We start from the raw sequence: 18,584 nt of genomic DNA, 5'->3' as shown, positions 1-18,584 counted from the left end.
TCATTCTGCCTGAGAATAACTACTGGCTACTAGCTTCTACTACTATAGAAGTAGTAGATACTACTAGCTTCCAAAAATAGCTCATGATTGTGCTGTATATACATTGCCTTCCATGGTTTCCTTTACTTTGCTCTAAACCAGTTCCAAGATGGTAACCTGACATGCCACTCCAGTATCACAAAAAAGAGGGTAGGTAGAAATACATTTCCTGTGGTTTTGAGAGTACAAAGAAGCATCCTACTCTCTGGTTAGTGTCCATGTCTGTGGCGCATAATAAAAATCAAAATGAACTCTCAAGAGCCTCCTCCTGTTGTCTTTTGTCAGATGAATGAGGGTTGTTTTAGAAGTTTTGAAATTGCCACCTTTTGAGTAGGATACAAATAAATATGTTTCTGTTTTGCCTGCATTTTAATCCGTGGCTCGTCAGGTTTGGTTTGGGGGAGTTTTTATATTGTTTTGCATCTTAAAGCCATTCAGTCTATAGTATTATATTACTATTTCTTTGAATGAGCCTTCAAGGGTCTAAATGACTACAAAGTCATGAATTCCCTGCAGAGATTGGAAATCTGATTTTGAGTGAAAGTGACAGTTAATTGTTGAAAATTACTTTCAACCTTCCTCAACTAAGAGCCTTCAGATACCCAAATATTCTGGCAAGTAGCTATCAAAATCTGTGAGCAGTATCCATCAGAGTGAGATTATTTAGCCAATTTATACCATTTGTTGAAAAATATGAAAAAACATATATGTACTATGTTCCTTGCTTTGGATAGCATGGTCTTTCTACTGTTATCTTCCCAGCCCTCAATTTACACAAACAAATCTTTGTTAGACCTGTTACTGGAAAGACTTGACTTAACCCAATGAAATTTCAACAACTGTATTTTTAGTTGAGTTTAGAACTCAAAAAGTACTTCAGATACAAATAGAAAAACAATATCCTAGCTGTATCTTCAATGTATAGTTTAAACCACCCTCAGTGCTTCATTGTAACTACCAGTTGATGTAAGACTAAAGAAAAATCACTAAATTTCTGATTTTTATCTTAACGTCAAAAGAATTCAAAATGGCTTTGCTTGAGACTATTGAGTTTAACATAGTAGGAAAGCAAAATCTGCTTTCTGTTCAAAGGGTTTGCATTAGTAACCTCAACCATAACAGAATTGCTGGGAGGGAAAAAAAGAGAAACATAATTTTGGAAATAAGGGAAGGTCACTTCACACATACTTCATAGAGAACGAGAACACACAGAAACTGCAAAACAGCCAGACACCACTACTGTTAGAGCTCTGTTTGGCGAGGGAAGCAGCCTCGGAGCAAATGTGTCGTGACTGAGATTTTGTACCCAAATTGCCAAAATGTACAATTTATAAGCCACTTCAATATTTTTAATCAAGTAGTATGTCTAGGCTAAACACTGGAAAAATAATTTACAAAGATACTAAACTGCTTTAAAAGGAATAAAGATACATTTAAGGCATAAGGCATTTCAAGAAGGAGTCAAAAAAGGAATATTTGCAGTAGTGAAGTTTTAAAGAGATCTTTAAACTTAAGGTTTGACACCAAAAATTTGACATTGGGGACAAACTTTGGAAGACAGAGCACTCTATAACATTTCATTAGGGCCTTTGCAAAACAGGATAGGAGTTTCCTTTTAATTTTACTTAATAAAAGTATTGTTTATTCTTTGGTTGCTTTGTAGCTAATGTGATTCCCAAATGGAGGAAACACTATTAAATCTTGGAAACCGATGAGAATACTTTGACTTACAAAATATGTTTAAGAAGTTTACAGTATGAAATTAAGCGAGCTGTAGAATGCAAAATATAGGATAATAAAGTTGGATGAGTTTTTAGAAAATTTAGTTTTATGAGTATGTAATCTAAACCTCATTCAGATCTCTAATGGGTCACTGTTCTGAGCTTTGACTGAATCAAAGCCAAAATAACATATAGTAACAATAGTTCTAAACCCATAACTTAAAACTGCAGTCATACTAAACTGGCAACTCCAATACTAGTTTTTATATTTAAGAATTGCCCTCACAAGCATCCCTTGAAAGAGGTGTAATTGAATCTGTTAACATTTGAAAACTAAACATAGAAAACTATTGAGATGGCTCCTGAATCTCTGGGCAATTAATTTGACTTGCAATGAAGAACAGAAATAAGGTAGAATTGAGGATAATCTTTATACTCCCAAAGAATGGAAAAGTAATCTGTCTTACATGTCTGCCACACAAGGTAGATTCCTTCATAACTCCTTTTCTGTTTCTAGAAGAATCCTTTGAGAACTGGCTGTGCGCCAGGGCCAGTGTCTCCAATGTGGAACAAGATAAAGCTGGTATCACAGAACCTAGAATCTAGTGAAGACCAGCTAGCCAAAATAATTAGGTAAGCATACACAACCTCTAGTTAAGGACCTTGAAGACACCAAAGGATGATTTAGATGGAGTAGTCAGAGAAGGCCAGTCCATAAAGTTGATGACTGGGCTAAGACTTGCAGGTGAAAAGAGCATGAGCCAGGAGTCAGAAGGAACAGCATACTTGAGTACTGAGAGATGGGAAAGAACTTGGGACTTGAGGTGGAGAAACTGATAAGAAACTAGCATGAACTGAGACAAAGAATGGTGTAAGTTAAATAGAAAAACAGACCAAATTATGCAGTTGCTTTGAGCCATAGAAAAGACTGGGAAACTCATCCAAAGGATGAATCAATACCTGATTACAAAATTAGAGGTATAGGGTCTATAAGGCTGTCCTTGGATCTCATATTGCAACTAAAATCCACAGGGTAGGTAATATGGAAGGACAGGCAAGAAGCTTCAGGATGGGCTGCAACCCATGTCAGTTATTGCTGTAATCTTGGTTCTGTGGATGTCCTGCAGAAGGAAGCCAGTGCCCATCACTTCGGAGCTAAACACAATTTTCCGTTTCAGAAAAACTGAAGGAGAATGTGGAATAGTTATAGGTCAAGCCGTTGCCTTGTGCTAACAAGGCTAATGCATCTGTGACAACGTGTGTGAACTAACGAAACGGTGGTAGCTTCACCTCTGCCCCCAAATTTCACACAAGACTGTCACATAGCCTGCTCAAACCAAACTGTATTAGAAACTAGGAAACCGAATTCTAGAAAATGTTAGAATGGCCAAGCTGCAATGTATCAACCAAGCTGACACATTACAAGGGCATCACACCCTCTTAAGACCCACTTGGATTGCCTCCCAGCAATTCAAAACTTTCCCAAAAAAGCCGTTTATCCCTTCTAAATCTGCTTCTCTGAGTTTATTTTTGTAAATAGTACAACTTTCTTTCTTTATTGAAACTTTATAACCCCCTAAACTCCTCTTTGACTCTCACATCTTTCCCTTGCTTCTTTCAATCCATAGTTGTGGGTTGTTTTTTTTTTGCCTCTGCTGTGCCTACCCCAGGCATATGAGTTCAAACTCAACAGGTGACTATACAATCCCACACATTGATTTCAGATTCAGTTGGATATAAGCCTCATTCTGGAACCCCAGAAGGACAACATGGGCATTCTCCCCCTCCAAAGACATGTACAGGAGAGTGAGTTATACTAAAGGAGCTAGCAAACTGTTTTCATATTTAAACCAAGAAAAACATGCTGTAGACAAGATGAAAGATCTAATAAAAATGTGTTCTTATTCCTGATTCTAAAACTTTAACAGCTGGACTTTCCCATGTGGAATAATATTACATAAATAGCTCAGCTATGAAGCAGAGGGACTGAAGAAGTCCAATGAAATGATAGATGATCTAGGACACTCTGAATCACATCCAATGCAGTTACAAGGAAATAAGTGGTCTTTGGAAGGTACTGGTGAGCTAGCGCTGGTACATCAGCAGACTACAGAATCTTAGTCATGTATCACTAATTCTACAGATGGTTTCTTTCTACTTAAGCATATTAACACTCTCTATTTCACAGGGACTTTTTCTGTCCATCCGAAAATATCATCTTTTAGTTCTAGAAATCTAGAGAAATTGGCTCTCAGAAAATAAACTTGTTGAGATTTAAAACTGAAATGAACTGAATTCTTTTGCTTAATTTTTTTTGAAAGGGGACAAATATTCCTGGGAGTAGGAAATGGCAACCCACTCCAGTGTTCTTGCCTGAAGAATCCCATGGACAGAGGAACCTGTCGGGGTACAGTCCATGGGGTTGCAAAGAGGCACGCCTGAGTGACTGAGCATACATATCCCTGAGTATTTAGTATTCTCATTCACATAATCTAGGTATAGCTCATGTTACAAATCCTCCTCCCACTTTTTCCTTCCACTGAGGTATATAATAGTTGCAGTTGTAGCATAAATGCCAAAAGGCATAATGAGAGTTATAAATGAGGTAATAGAACTTCAGCTTAAGAAAATGAACGCAGTTCTTCTTCACTTATATAGTGGGAAAGTGGTGATAAGGGAGCCACCATCTGTACAATAGATCCAGAACTTTGGGGTAAGTCTCATCTTTCTCAGATTGGAGTTTGATGATCTTTAAAAACTTGACCAACTCTAAAAACCGATGACTATCCTGTATTTATAGAACAGATTGTTCTTCACTGGCCCCCACTTATATTTCTCGGCAGTTGGTTAAACAGAGAGAGCTCTTAAGAGAGTGAAGATTCATTTGATTTTTTCCAGGCATATTCTTGGAAACCCCACTGTGCTTGGAAGTTGTACTTTGTGAAATGTACACAGGAATTCACCTTGCCAGAAATTCTGTGAGGGCTCACTTTGATCATTTAAAGAGTTACGGGAGACAGAATGTGATTACAACAGTGGTTATTTCAGTAGAAAATATCCAGGGAGCATGTGCTTGTTACTTTTTTTTTTTTTTTAGCCTAATCATGAGATTAACTTACTCTATTAGCAAGAATCAGCTCACCTATTAGCTACACCATGCAAAGGGAAATGTCCACATCAACTTGAAAGAAAAGAGGGAGGAAAAAATATAAAGAAAATAACTTTTAGGCCTTTAATTGCTAATCATTCCCCCCTACTCTCTGCCATCCAAATGTTTTTACTCGCAAAAATCCAAGGCAATACACTAATAATGTAGCTGCTCCTTACCCCTCATCATCCTAGAATAGTATGAGTCACTCAGTGGGAGATATTTCTAATTTCTGCCATTGAAATAATTGAAATTTCTGCCTTTTAAGAGAATGGTGACCTGTAAGTGATAAGTCATCTGTTTAAGAGATGGTGTAATGAGGCCCTGCAATTTTTTTTTAACTACAAAAGTTAAATCTATACATTACAGGAAACTTACAAATACACAAAAAGAAAGAAAAAAGTTTCCAGTAATCCTAACAGTCTAAAAACAACTACCATTAACAATTCATATAAAGATAGTCATGTAGAGACATCCATGTAAAGGTAAAGCATACAATTTACAAACTAGGACAAAATACCACATGTTTTTGTACTCTCCCCGTTTAACAATACATCATGGGAGATTCCTGAAGAAGATAGCAGAGTAAAAGGATTTGACCTAACCTCCTTTCATGAAAACACCAAAATCACAACTAATTCCTGAACAACCATTGACAAAAAAGACTTGAACCTACCAAAAATGATAGTCTATACCCAAAGACAAAGAAAAAGCCAAAATGAGATGGGAAGAGGGGCGCTTTAGCAGTATAAGCAAATCCCATACCTACTGAGTGGGTGACCCACACACTGGAAAATAATTGTATCACAGAGGTTCTTCCACGTGAGTGAGAGTTCTGAGCCCCATGTCAGGTTTCCCAACCTGAGGGTCTGGTATCTGGAGGAGGAGTCCCCAAAGCATTTGACTTTGAAGGCAGTAGGGCTAAGTGAAGGAGCTCCATGAGACTGAGGGAAATAGAAACTCCACTCTTGGAGGGTGCACACAAGGATACATATGCACTGGGACCAAGTATAAAGCAGAAATTCCATAGGAGCCTGGGCCAAGCCTGCCTACGAGGCTTGGGAGGGTTGCCCAGGGAGGCGGGGGTAGGCTGGGTCTCACCAGGGGCTGTGAGGTTGGGGGACAGTGGTACACAGACCTCAGAATATTGATTAGCGTAAGCGCTCCCAAAGGTCACAATTTTGGCATCAACACCTGTTCCTACCCAACAGCTACAGGCTCCTGATACTTCAAACAATCAGCAGAATAGGAATACAGCACCATGCATCATCAGACAGACTGTCTGGAGCCATACTGATTGCACAGCCACCTCTAAACATACTACCTGGCAGCCCTTCCCACCTGAAGGACAAGATCTACCTCCCCCCATCAGTGAGCAGGCATCAGTCCCCCCCACGGGAAGTCTGAACAAACTCACGCACCCAGGGGCAGGCATAGAACAAAAGAGGAGATACCATCCCGCAGCCAGGAGAAAGGAGACCAGAAACAGAAAATGAGACAAAGTAAGATGGCAGAATAATATATTTGAGATGAAGGAGCAAGATCAAAGTCCCCAAAAACAACTAAATGAAGTGGAGGCAGGCAAGCTACCTGAAAAAAGAATTTAGAGTAGTAATACTGAAGATGACTCAAGATCTTGGAAAAAGAATGGCGGCACAGATTTAGAAGACACATGAGATGTTTAATAAAGAGATTTAACAGACAAGCAGAGATGAACAATACAATAACTGAAATGAAAAATACACTAGAAGGAATCAACAGCAGAATAATTGAGACAGAAGAATGATTAAGTGAAATGGAAAACAGATTGGTAGAAATCATTGCCATGAAATAGAATAAAGAAAAAGAATGCAAACAAGTGAAGATAGTCTCAAAGACCTATGGGACAACATTAAATGCACCAACATTTGCATTATAGGGGTTCTAGAAGGAGAAGAGAGAGAGAAAACTCAAATTATAGCCAAAAGTTACCCCAGCATGAGAAGGGGAAAAACTCAAGTCCAGGAACCACAGCAAAGAGCAACATGCTGAGACATATTAATAAAACTGACAAAAATTAAGTCAAAGAAAAAATATTAAAAGTTACAAGGGAAAAGCAACAAATAACATACAAGGGAATCCCGATAAAGTCATCAAATTTTTCATCAGAAACTCTGAAGGCCAGACAGGCGTGGCATGATATATTTAAAGTAACAAAAGGGAAGGGCCTACAATTGAGAATACTCTACCCAGTAAGGCTCTTATTCAGACTTGGTGGACAAATCAAAATTCTTATAGACCAGTCAAAGCCCAAAGAATTCAGCACCACCAAACCAGCTTTACAAGTATAGAGAAAAGTTTCTAGGTAGAAAGAAGAAGCTACAGCTAAAAACAAGAAAATTACGAATGGGAAAGCTCACTAGTAAAGGCATACATAAAGTAAATGCAGGAAATCATCCACACATAAATATGATATCCAAACTAGCCATTGAGAGGCTAGGAAAGTACAAATGCAGGATACTGGAAATGCATTTGAAATAAGAGGCCAGCAACTTAACACAACCTTGTACACATAGAGACTGGTGTATCAAGTCATACTGGGAATCACAAGCCAAAAAGCTACCATAGATACACCCACAAAAAAGAAAAGGCAATCCAAACACAACACTAAAGTTACTCATCAACTCAAAAGAGAAGAGAACAGAAGAGGAAAGGTGGAAACAAACATTTTTTAAAATCCACATAATTAATAAAATGGCATTCCAGTTCAACTATTTCAAATCTGAAAAGATGATGCTATGAAAGTGCTGAATGCAATATGCCGGTAAATTGGGAAACTCAGCAGTGGCCACATGACTGGGAAAAGTCAGTTTTCATTCCAATCCCAAAGAAAGGCAGTGCCAAAGACTGTCCTAATTACCACACAGTTACACTCATCTCACACGCTAGTAAAGTAATTCTTAAAATTCTCCAAGCCAGACTTCAACAGTACGTGAACCGTGAACTTACAGATGTTCAAGCTGGGTTTAGAAAAGACAGAGGAACCAGAGATCAAATTGCGAACATCCGTTGGATCATCAAAAAAGCAAGAGAGTTCCAGAAAAATTTCTACTTTTGCTTTATTGACTATGCCAAAGCCTTTGACTGTGTGGATCACAGCAAACTGTGGAAAATTCTTTAAAATATGGAAATCCAGACCACCTGATCTGCCTCTTGAGAAATCCATATGCTGGTCAGGAAGCAACAGTTAGAACAGGACATGGAACAACAGACTGGTTCCTAATAGGAAAAGGAGTACATCAAGGCTGTATATTGTCACCCGGCTTACTTATCTTATATGCAGAGTACATCATTCAAAACGCTGGGCTGGATGAAGCACAGGCTGGAATCAAGATTGCTGAGAGAAATATCAATAACCTCAGATATGCAGATGACACCACCCTAATGGCAGAAAGAAAAGAACTGAAGAGTCTCTTGATGAAAGTCCATCTAGTCAAAGCTGTGGTTCTTCCAGTAGTCATGTATGGATGTGAGAGCTGGACTATAAAGAAAGCTGAGCACTGAAGAACTGATGCTTTTGAACTGTGGTGTTGGAGAAGACCCTTGGGAGTTCCTTGAACTGCAAGGAGATCCAACCAGTCCGTCCTAAAGGAAATCCATCCTGAATATTCATTAGAAGGACTGATGCTGAAGCTGAAACTCCAATACTTTGGCCACCTGATGCTAAGAGCTGACTCATTTGAAAAGACTCTGATGCTGGGAAATATTGAAAGTGGGAGGAGAAGGCAACGACAGAGGATGAGATGGTCTGATGGCATCACCGACTCAATGGAGAAGAGTTTGAGTAGACTCTGGGAGTTGGTGATGGACAGGGAGGCCTGGCGTGCTGCAGTCCATGGGGTCACAAAGAGTCGGACTCAACTGAGCGACTGAACTGAACTAAACTGAGCAAAATGGCAATAAGGACATACATTTTAATAATTACTATAAATGTAACTGAATTAAATGCTCAAACCAAAAGACAGACTGGCTGAATGGATACACAGCAAAATCTGTATATATGCTCTCTACAAGAGACCCACTTCAGATCTAGGGACACACACAGACTAAAAATGAGCAGATGGAAAAATATACCCAAGGAAAATAGAAATCAAAAGAAAGCTGGAGTAGCAATACTCATATCAGACAACATAGACTTTAAAATAAAGACTGTTACAAGGGAAAGAAGCATACTACATAATGATCAAGGGATCAATCCACGAAGATATATGCCCCCAACCTAGGAGCACCACAATATATAAGGCAAATGCTACCAACCATAAAAGGAGAAATTGACAGTAACACAATAATAGTGGGGGACTTTAACATCCCACTTTCATCAGTAGACAGATCATACAGACAGAAAATCAATGAGGAAACACAAATCTTAAATGACACATTAGGCCAGATGAACATAATTGATATTTTTTAAACATTCTATCTGGAAGCAGCAGAATACACATCTTTTTTCATCCTCCAGGACAGATCACATGCTGGGCCCCAAAGCAAAACTTGGTAAATTTAAGAAAATTAAAATCATAACTAGCAACTTTTCCAACCATAACACTATGATATTAGAAGTAAATTATAGGAAAAAAACTATAAAAAAAAATACAAACATATGGAGGCTAAACAATATTTTCTAGATAACCAGTGATCACTAGAGAAAGAGAAAAATAAAATATACCTAGAGACAAATGACAATAAAAACATGATGACCGCACATTTATGGGATGCAGCAAAAGCCATTCTAAGAGGGAAGTTTATAGCAATAAAATCTTACCTCGGGAAACAAGAAAAATCTCAAAAAAGCATCCTAACTTACAAATAAAGCAATTAGAGAAAGAAGAACAAAACCAAAGTTAGTAGAAGGAAAGCAATTATAAAGATCAGGGAAGATGTTAAAGAAGTAGAAACAAAACAATAGCTAAATATTACAGGCCAATATCACTGATGAACACTGATGAAACTAAAAACTGCTTCTTTGAAAAGATAAAATTGGTAAAATTCTAACCATACTCATCAAGAAAAAAGATGGAGAGCATTCAAATCAGTAAAATCAGAAATGGAAAAAAGTTACAACCAACACCACAGAAATACAAAGGGTCATAAGAGACTACTACAAGTAACTATATACCAATAAAATGAACAACCTAGAAGAAATGGAAACATTCTTAGAAAGGTACAACCTTCTAAGACTGAACCAGGAAGAAGCATAGTAAGAAATACAAACAGACCAATCACATGTACTGAAATTGAAACAGTAATTTAAAAACTTCCAAAAAGCGAGTGTAGGACCAGATAGCTTCATAGTTCAATTCTATCAGTAGACAAGAGATAACACCTATCTTTCTGAAACTTTTCCAAAATATTGCAGAAGAACAAACACTCCCAAGTTTATTCCATGAGGCTGCCATCACTCTAGTACCAAAATCAGACAAAAGATACAACACACACACACACACACGAATACAGGCCAATATCACTGATGAACATGGACACAAATTCTCAAAAAAAAAAGGCAAACCAAATACAGCAATATACTAAAAGGATTGTACACCATGATCAAGTGGGATTTATCTCAAGGATCCAAGGATTCATCAATATTTGCAAATCAATCATTGTGATGCACTACAATAATAAACTGAAGAATGAAAACCATGTAATCATCTCAATAGATATAGAAAAGGCTTTTGATAAAATTAAAAGCTTTTAATAACATTCAACATCCTTTTATGAAACACTCTTCAGAAAATGGACATAGGGAAACTTACCTCAATATAAAAAAGACCATATATGACAAACTCACAGCTAACATCATTCACAGTAGTTAAAAGCTGAAAGCATTTCCTCTAGTATCAGGAATAGGACAAAGATATGCTTGTATTGATTTGTCAAATATTTACAGTAAATTCATGTACTAATTTGATAAGGATTGCATATTGATAACACTGTGACTTCAGGGTATATACCTCCATTTATGCAAGTCCATCTTAGTAACCTGCAATCAAATTCTATGCTTTCCTTTAACTAGATCTTGTACCTTCCATGTTTATTTTATTTTTAGGTCTTTCTAATAAAAATCAGAAATGGAAAGAAAAAAAAAAGGATATCCATTCTTGTCACTTTTGTTCAACATAGTTTGGGAAGTCCTAGCCATGGGAATCAGAGAAGAAATAAAAGGAATCCAAATTGAAAAAGAAGAAGTAAGCAGTCTATGTTTGCAGATGACATGATACTATACATAGAAAATCCTAAAGAAGCTACCAGAAAACTACTAGAGATCATCAATGAATTTGGTAAAGTTGCAGGATACAAAGTTAATACACAGAAATCTCTTGCATTCCTGTACACTAACAACAAAAGATCAGAAAGAGAAATTAAGGAAACAATTCCATTTACCATCACATCAAAAAGAATAAGATACCTAAGGAATAAACATACCTAAGGAGACAAAATATATATGGTAGTTGTTTAGTTGCTAAGTCGTGTCTGACTCTTGCAACCTCATAGACTATAGCCCACCAGGCTGTCTGACCATGGGTTTCTCCAGGCAAGAATGCTGGAATGTATTGCCATTTCCTTCTCCAGGGATCTTTGCGACCCAGAGACCAAAACCATGTCTCCTGCATTACAGGTGGATTCTTTACCACTGAGCACTAGGGAAGCCAGCATATAAATGACAGCATTCATTAGTGGGATCTAATTTTAAAAGACAGTAGAAATTAATTATTTACAAAACAGAAATAGATTTACAGATGTTGAAACAACTTATGGTTACCAAAGAGAAAATGTTGGGGGGGAGGGATAAATCAGGAACTTAGGATTAACATTCACACACTATTATATATAAGATAAATAACCAACAAGGACCTACTATATAGCACAGGGAGCTCTATTCAATTTTCTGTGATAGCATATATAAGAAAAGAATCTGAGGAAGAATGAATATATGTATGTGTATGGTTCAGTCACTCTGTTGTACACCTGAAACTAACACAATACTGTGGGTCAACTATACTTCAATAAAATTTTAAAGAGAAACTAAAAATAGGACTACTGTGTGATCCAGTAATTCCACTCCTGGGCATATATCCAAAGGAAATCATGATTCAAAAATGTACATGCACCCCAATGTTCACTGAAGCACTATTTACAATGGCCAACACAGGGAAGCAATCTAAAAGTCCCCTGATGGAGAAATGGATTAAAAAAATGTGGTACCTATATGTGATGGAATATTACTCAGTCATAAAAACAATGGAGTAATACCATTTCAGCAACATGGATGGACTTAGAGACTATGAGACTAAGTGAAGTTAAGTCAGAGAGAGACAAATATCATATGATGTCATTTATATGTGGGATCTAAAAAAATGGTACAAATGAATTTATTTACAAAGCAAAAATAGACTTACAGACTTAGAAAGCAAGTTTCGGTTACCAAAAGGGAAAGGTTGGGGGAGAAATAAATTAGGAGTTTGGGATTAATATATACACACTATATATTTAAAAGAGATAATCAACAAGGATCTACTGTATAGTATAGGGAACTCTACTCAATATTCTATAATATCCTATATAGGAAAAGAATCTAAAAAGGAATAAATATATGTATATAAAAAATTGAATTACTTTGCTGCCCTCCTGAAACTAATACAACATTGTAAATCAACTATAGCATATAATGAAAATTAAATTTTAAAAAAATTTTTAAATTAAAAAAATTTTTAATTGTACTATTAATAAAAAAGTAAAACCTGAAAAAATAATACACCCTAAAAATCTTTACACAAATTATAGATTTTTGCTATTATACCATTTACAATAATTGGAGAGTATTCTGCTATAGAGTATAACAATTTATATAGCCTATAGACTGTTACTGGATAATTATATAGTTTCCACTTTGGAAGTGACATATTTATAAAGGGACAGCATGGCACAGATCACATCACTGTCCTCTAAGATTAATGTATATTGCACAGACACGTAAGTTAAGTGCATATTCTGTTTTCACTTAGGTCTGCATGAACAGGTAAGTAGCCTTTTCAAAATAAGAGACACGGGCTTCCTGGGAGGCTCGGTAATTGAGAATCCACCTGTCAATGCAGGAGACACGAGTTTGATCCCTGATCCGAGAATATCTCAGGTGCCGTGGAGCAACTAAGCCTGTGCACCACAACTCGAGAGCCTGGGAGCCACAACCACTGAAACCCAGATGCTGCAACTGCTGGAGCCCACGTGCCCTAGAGCCCGTGCTCTGCAAAGAGAAGCCACCGCAATAAGAAACCCAAGTACTGCAACGAGAACGTAGCTCCCGCTTGCCACAACTAGAGAAAAGCCCACGTAGCCACAAAGACCCAGCATAGCCAAAAATAAATAAATAAAAATTTAGAAAAGAGTAAGAGACACATGTACACAAAAGAGTTGACTGCTCACTTCTGATTATTTCAAAGGGGCTTGGAAAACTCACCCTACTTCACCTCTGCCTGCAAACTGAAGTCACACCCTTAAAAAGCTTAACATTCATATTTGATCAATTTGCAGTAGAGTCGGGCAGAATGCATTTTAAATCACTCCTTCCCCCAAGACCACGTGTCTTCAGTGAAGTACCTGTGTGCGTTAGAGGTGCGAATCAGCCACTGAAGCACCGTGTTTGGATCCAGTTCTATCAAACTTTGCAGGACACCAGATGAAATAGAGATGTTTCCCCAGGCTGGGCAAAAGGAATTAGGCATCTGGGAAGTGAGAGAGACAGAATAACATAAGAATAAGAACCTGGGACGTGCGCCGAAGCTGGGGAGTGCTGTAGATCTTTAGGCTAAGCAAAGCACCCCCAGATGCAACAGCCCTCTAGCCTACTGATGCCTCTGATTCTACAGTTTTTCACTCACACAGGGTGTAGTGGGGCTGTAGCTCGATTTTAATAATGGAAGTTGTGGGGGATCCATTTACAGAAAATTTTCATAAAATTCATTTATTTGTTGATTCTACAAAATGGAATATTTATGCACCCTTTAAATGTATATTGAAGTCAGTTTTGGGCATGAAAAGATGCATGTAATATATTAAGTGATGAAATCATGTTACAAAACACTTTATAGAATCCAGTCCCTAGTGTAAAAAACAAAAATCTGGGTACATATGGGCATGCATAAACACACACACTTATAGGAAAAGACTGTAAAAATATATACCAACATGCAAAGAATGACTTTCTCTAGGGGGTAGGAATAACAGTGGTTTTTCTTCCCTTTTATTTTTTAAATCTGCATTTTTATGGTAAACATAATGATAAAATAAATGGCAACAAATGTACAATTGAATTTCATGCTCTACTTTTTTTCTTCATGCTTATGTTTTCAGACCATCAGACTCCTTTTTCAGCTTGCTTTATTGATTTTTTTCCCCTCTCTTTGTTTCATTCCCAGGAGAATATAAAAGGTCTTTGTCATTTTATCTCTAAATCTATTGCTCTAATCTTCCCTTTTTCCCACTTTCTCCCACACTAGTTTTCTCAAACTAGATGTTTCATATGAATTTAATGTATTTCAGGATGGGCACTCCTTATTTGCCTCTCTAAATCCAGAATGTGAACAGTATTTAGTAAACTTTCATCTATCATGTAAATTCTAAATTCTTTGAAGAAGCACAAATGGACTGAATTTAGCCCCTAATGCCCTGACTTCAAGCATTTTCAACCATCAAGAAAAGTAAATCATTTAAATTTACAACTGACAAGAAACAGACCTGGTTATCTCGAACATATATGCATTAAGACTAGTCTGCCGAGGGTTTTGTGTAAAGGCAAAAGATAATAAACTTAAAATGTATATACTAGTCAATGAAGGTTTTACATATACAACACAGTGAGTGTGATCCAAGTTCCAGAAATAAGTGCCTTACATTGAATGTAAAATTAATGCTAAGTAAATGAGTTTATTTTATTTTTTTGAGCAATGAAACTTGATTCTTTTCTATCTTAAATGAAATAAAACACATCTCTCCTCAATAACATGGCACAAAAATGTCAACTTTAATAAAATATCCTGATTCTCTGGTTAATGCAATAAGGGCAAACATATCTCCATTCACATTATATCCCTAATACAATACTTAGGGAATTTGTATTTATTACACCATTCTATTATGTATACTTTGAAGCTTTTGAAAAAAATGAACCACTTGGCAAGTCTTAGTAAGAAAACCTGAGCATGAATGATTTTCTAGCAGTTATGTATAGCTTCAGACATTTAAAACTTTTTTTCATAAATTCTGTTAATTACTGAAGCCAGGTTAATGAATGGTATTTGAAGAAGCTTATATAGAACTTGTGGATAATGACTGAAGTCTTCTTTCTGACCTAATGATTTCTTCTACCTTCCTCACTAGGAGTTCTGAGCATATCAAAAAGGTATCTAAGTATTAACATTTAGATAAGGAATAGAAGTGCTAGTCAGACATAACTGATTAGTTTTAGGGTTGTTGATGAACATAATTTACTGACTGAAATACTTTGATCAATCTTTTTGAAAGATAACCTACTCACTAACCCCATTACTCACATGCTCAATGTGAAAGTAGGAATCATTGAAAGTTGTCAGAAACATAAAATAAAAATCCCACCTTACACCACACAGAAATTCTCCACAACCTGCCATCAGAACTATAGACCATGAACTCATGTTCCTACTTCTTCCACTATTGGCCTCTTTCACCCTCTGCTTTTCCAAATCCTCCACTTTCCAGTGAAATATAAGGGCAAAAAAATCAGACAAAATTGCAAGCAACACATACTGACCCAGACCAAACTAAACAGAAAACACATTACTGGAAGGATATTAGTTATCTCATAGAATAACCCAGAAGACCAGCAAACCAGGGGAGGAAATCAGACAAGAACAGAGGGAAGCTAGATAGCCAAGCTTAACACCCCAGCTGCACACTGAGCTTTGTCATCAGCACCCCATCACTTGTTCCTGAGAGCAGTCTCTCTGAGAATGAAATAAATTCTTCACTGTCACTGTCCCTATGCATCATGAGCTACAAAGTCCCAAGACTGAGTGTATTGGTCAACTGTTGTCACACAGGAGCTGCATAACAGTAAAATTCAGTGGCTTCGGCTCAGTTCAGTCATTCAGTTGTGTCTGACTCTTCATGACCCCATGGACCACAGCACGCCAGGTCTCCTTGTCCATCACCAACTCCTGGAGTCTACTCAAACTCATCTCCATTGAGTCGGTGATGCCATCCAACCATCTCATCCTCCATCGTCCCCTTCTCCTCCTGCCCTCAATCTTTCCCAGCATCAGGGTCTTTTTCAGTGAGTCAACTCTTCACATCAGGTGGCCAAAATATTGGAGTTTCAGCTTCATCAGTCCTTCCAATGAACACCCAGGACTGATCCTTTAGGATGGACTGGTTGGATCTCCTTGCAGTCCAAGGGACTCTCAAGAGTCTTCTCCAACACCACAGTGAAAAACATCAATTCTTTGGCGCTCAGCTTTCTTTATAGCTCAACTCTCACATCCATACATGAATACTGGAAAAATCATAGCCTTGATGAGATGGACATTTGTTGGTAAAGTAATGTCTCTGCTTTTTAATAGGCTGTCTAGGTTGGTCATAACTTTCCTTCCAAGGAGTGTCTTTTAATTTCATGGCTGCAGTCACCATCTGCAGTGATTTTGGAGCCCCCAAAAATAAAGTAAGCCACTGTTTCCCCATCTATTTGCCATAAAGTGATGGGACCAGATGCCATGATCTTAGTTTTCTGAATGTTGAGCTTTAAACCAACTTTTTCAGTCTCCTCTTTCACTTTCATCAAAAGGCTCTTTAGTTCCTCACTTTCTGCCATAAGAGTGGTGTCATCTGCATATCTGAGGTTATTGATATTCCTCCTGGCAATCTTGATTCCAACTTGTGCTTCATCCAGCCCAGTGTTTCTCTTGATGTACTCTGCATATAAGTTAAATAAGCAGGGTGACAATAAACAGCCTTGACATACTCGTTTTCCTATTTGCAACCAGTCTGTTGTTCCATGTCCAGTTCTAACTGTTGCTTCCTGACCTGCATACAGATTTCTCAAGAGGCAGGTCAATAGCTTAATATAATATTTTACTTTTGTTCATTTGTGGGTAAGTTGGAGGTTAGCTGATTTAAGCTATACTTGGCTCCAAACCTCAAGTTGAGTTCAATTTAAATTCCTTACCTCTCATTTTTATTGCATCTGTTGACTGCTTGACATGCCTTCTCATGATGATGGTAGAAATTCAAGATGGCAAGTCAAGTTCTGTAGGTAGTTTTTAAATTTCCACAGAGCAAATCTACTAACATTCCATTGGCAAATCCAAGTCACATGGCAAACCCAAAGTCAAGGGGACAATGAAAACATTCCACCTCTAAAGAGAAGAGCTGTGAAGTCACATAGCAAAAGTCACAGATACAGGGTGGGATAAAGAATTGGGTCTAATATTTCAATTTATTCCAGTGACAATTACTTCTGGTCAAGTTTAGGCCTTCTGGCAATGCCCTGGCTGCCATGGGGGTGAGTAGAGAAAGTATCTGGTCCCTTTCTATTTATGTAGGAGAGAAAGGACCCTACCAGAAAGGGCTCAAATGCTGAGCATGCATCAGAGCAACAAATATCTATCAAAAGTATCCAATCATTATGCTTTCCTATTCCCTTCAGTGGAGTTTCACTAGATAGTGAAAAAAAAAAAAAAAAAAAAGGGGGGGGTGCATACCTGGAAAGTGGAGATTAAATCAGAGTATTAATTTGGAGACTAGGGCGGCTGCTGCTGCTGCTAAGTCGCTTCAGTCGTGTCTGACTCTGTGCGACCCCATAGACGGCAGCCCACCAGGCTCCCCTGTCCCTGGGATTCTCCAGGCAAGAACACTGGAATGGGTTGCCATTTCCTTCTCCAGCACATGAAAGTGAAAAATGAAAGTGAAATCACTCAGTCATGTCCAACTCTTAGTGACCGCATGCACTGCAGCCTACCAGGCTCCTCCGTCCATGGAATTTTCCAGGCAAGAGTACTAGGGCCACATAGTAGGAAAAGAGGAAAAAACATCATTTTCTCAGGAATAATGACAATGCAATGATTATACTTGCCCTGGATTTACACAGAATCTGGAATCAACATGCTGTTCTTCTCTCATCCTCACACCCCAAGAGATTTACCAAAATTAAATATACATGAAATGGAAAGAAAGGAACACTCTCATTTATGAAGATGTTCAATCCTGTGCCACATCCCAGGAATAAGAGTTAAAATCCTTAAAAAAAAAAAAAAAAATAGGGAAATCTTCTGCCAAAGTGCTGTTAGTCTGATGGAATTTGACAAGAAATAGGTTTCTTCCCTCCAAGTATTTGAAATCTGGTTTGGAGAGACAATGAGGCTTGGAGTGAGTGGAGCTGAAGTGCATTAATGGCAGTGTTCTGGTGAGATACTTATAAGAACCTGCAAAACCTTCATAGTAGCTTTCCTACTCTATTATTTTAATTTATTGGCTGAAATTAGCTAAGTTTTGTTTCTGTTGTTAGAAACTAAAATAACTATTCGAACACACCCCTTTTAGGGGGCAGATCGGGGTTCAAGGACATGTAATTTACCCAGAGACTCCCACAATTGCATAGTATTATTTTATAC

Source organism: Muntiacus reevesi, chromosome 1, assembly GCF_963930625.1.
Source record: "Muntiacus reevesi chromosome 1, mMunRee1.1, whole genome shotgun sequence".
In the NCBI taxonomy this organism is placed as follows: domain Eukaryota; kingdom Metazoa; phylum Chordata; class Mammalia; order Artiodactyla; family Cervidae; genus Muntiacus; species Muntiacus reevesi.
The sequence above is the reverse complement of the archived record's forward strand: the minus strand, read 5'-3'. Positions refer to the sequence as shown.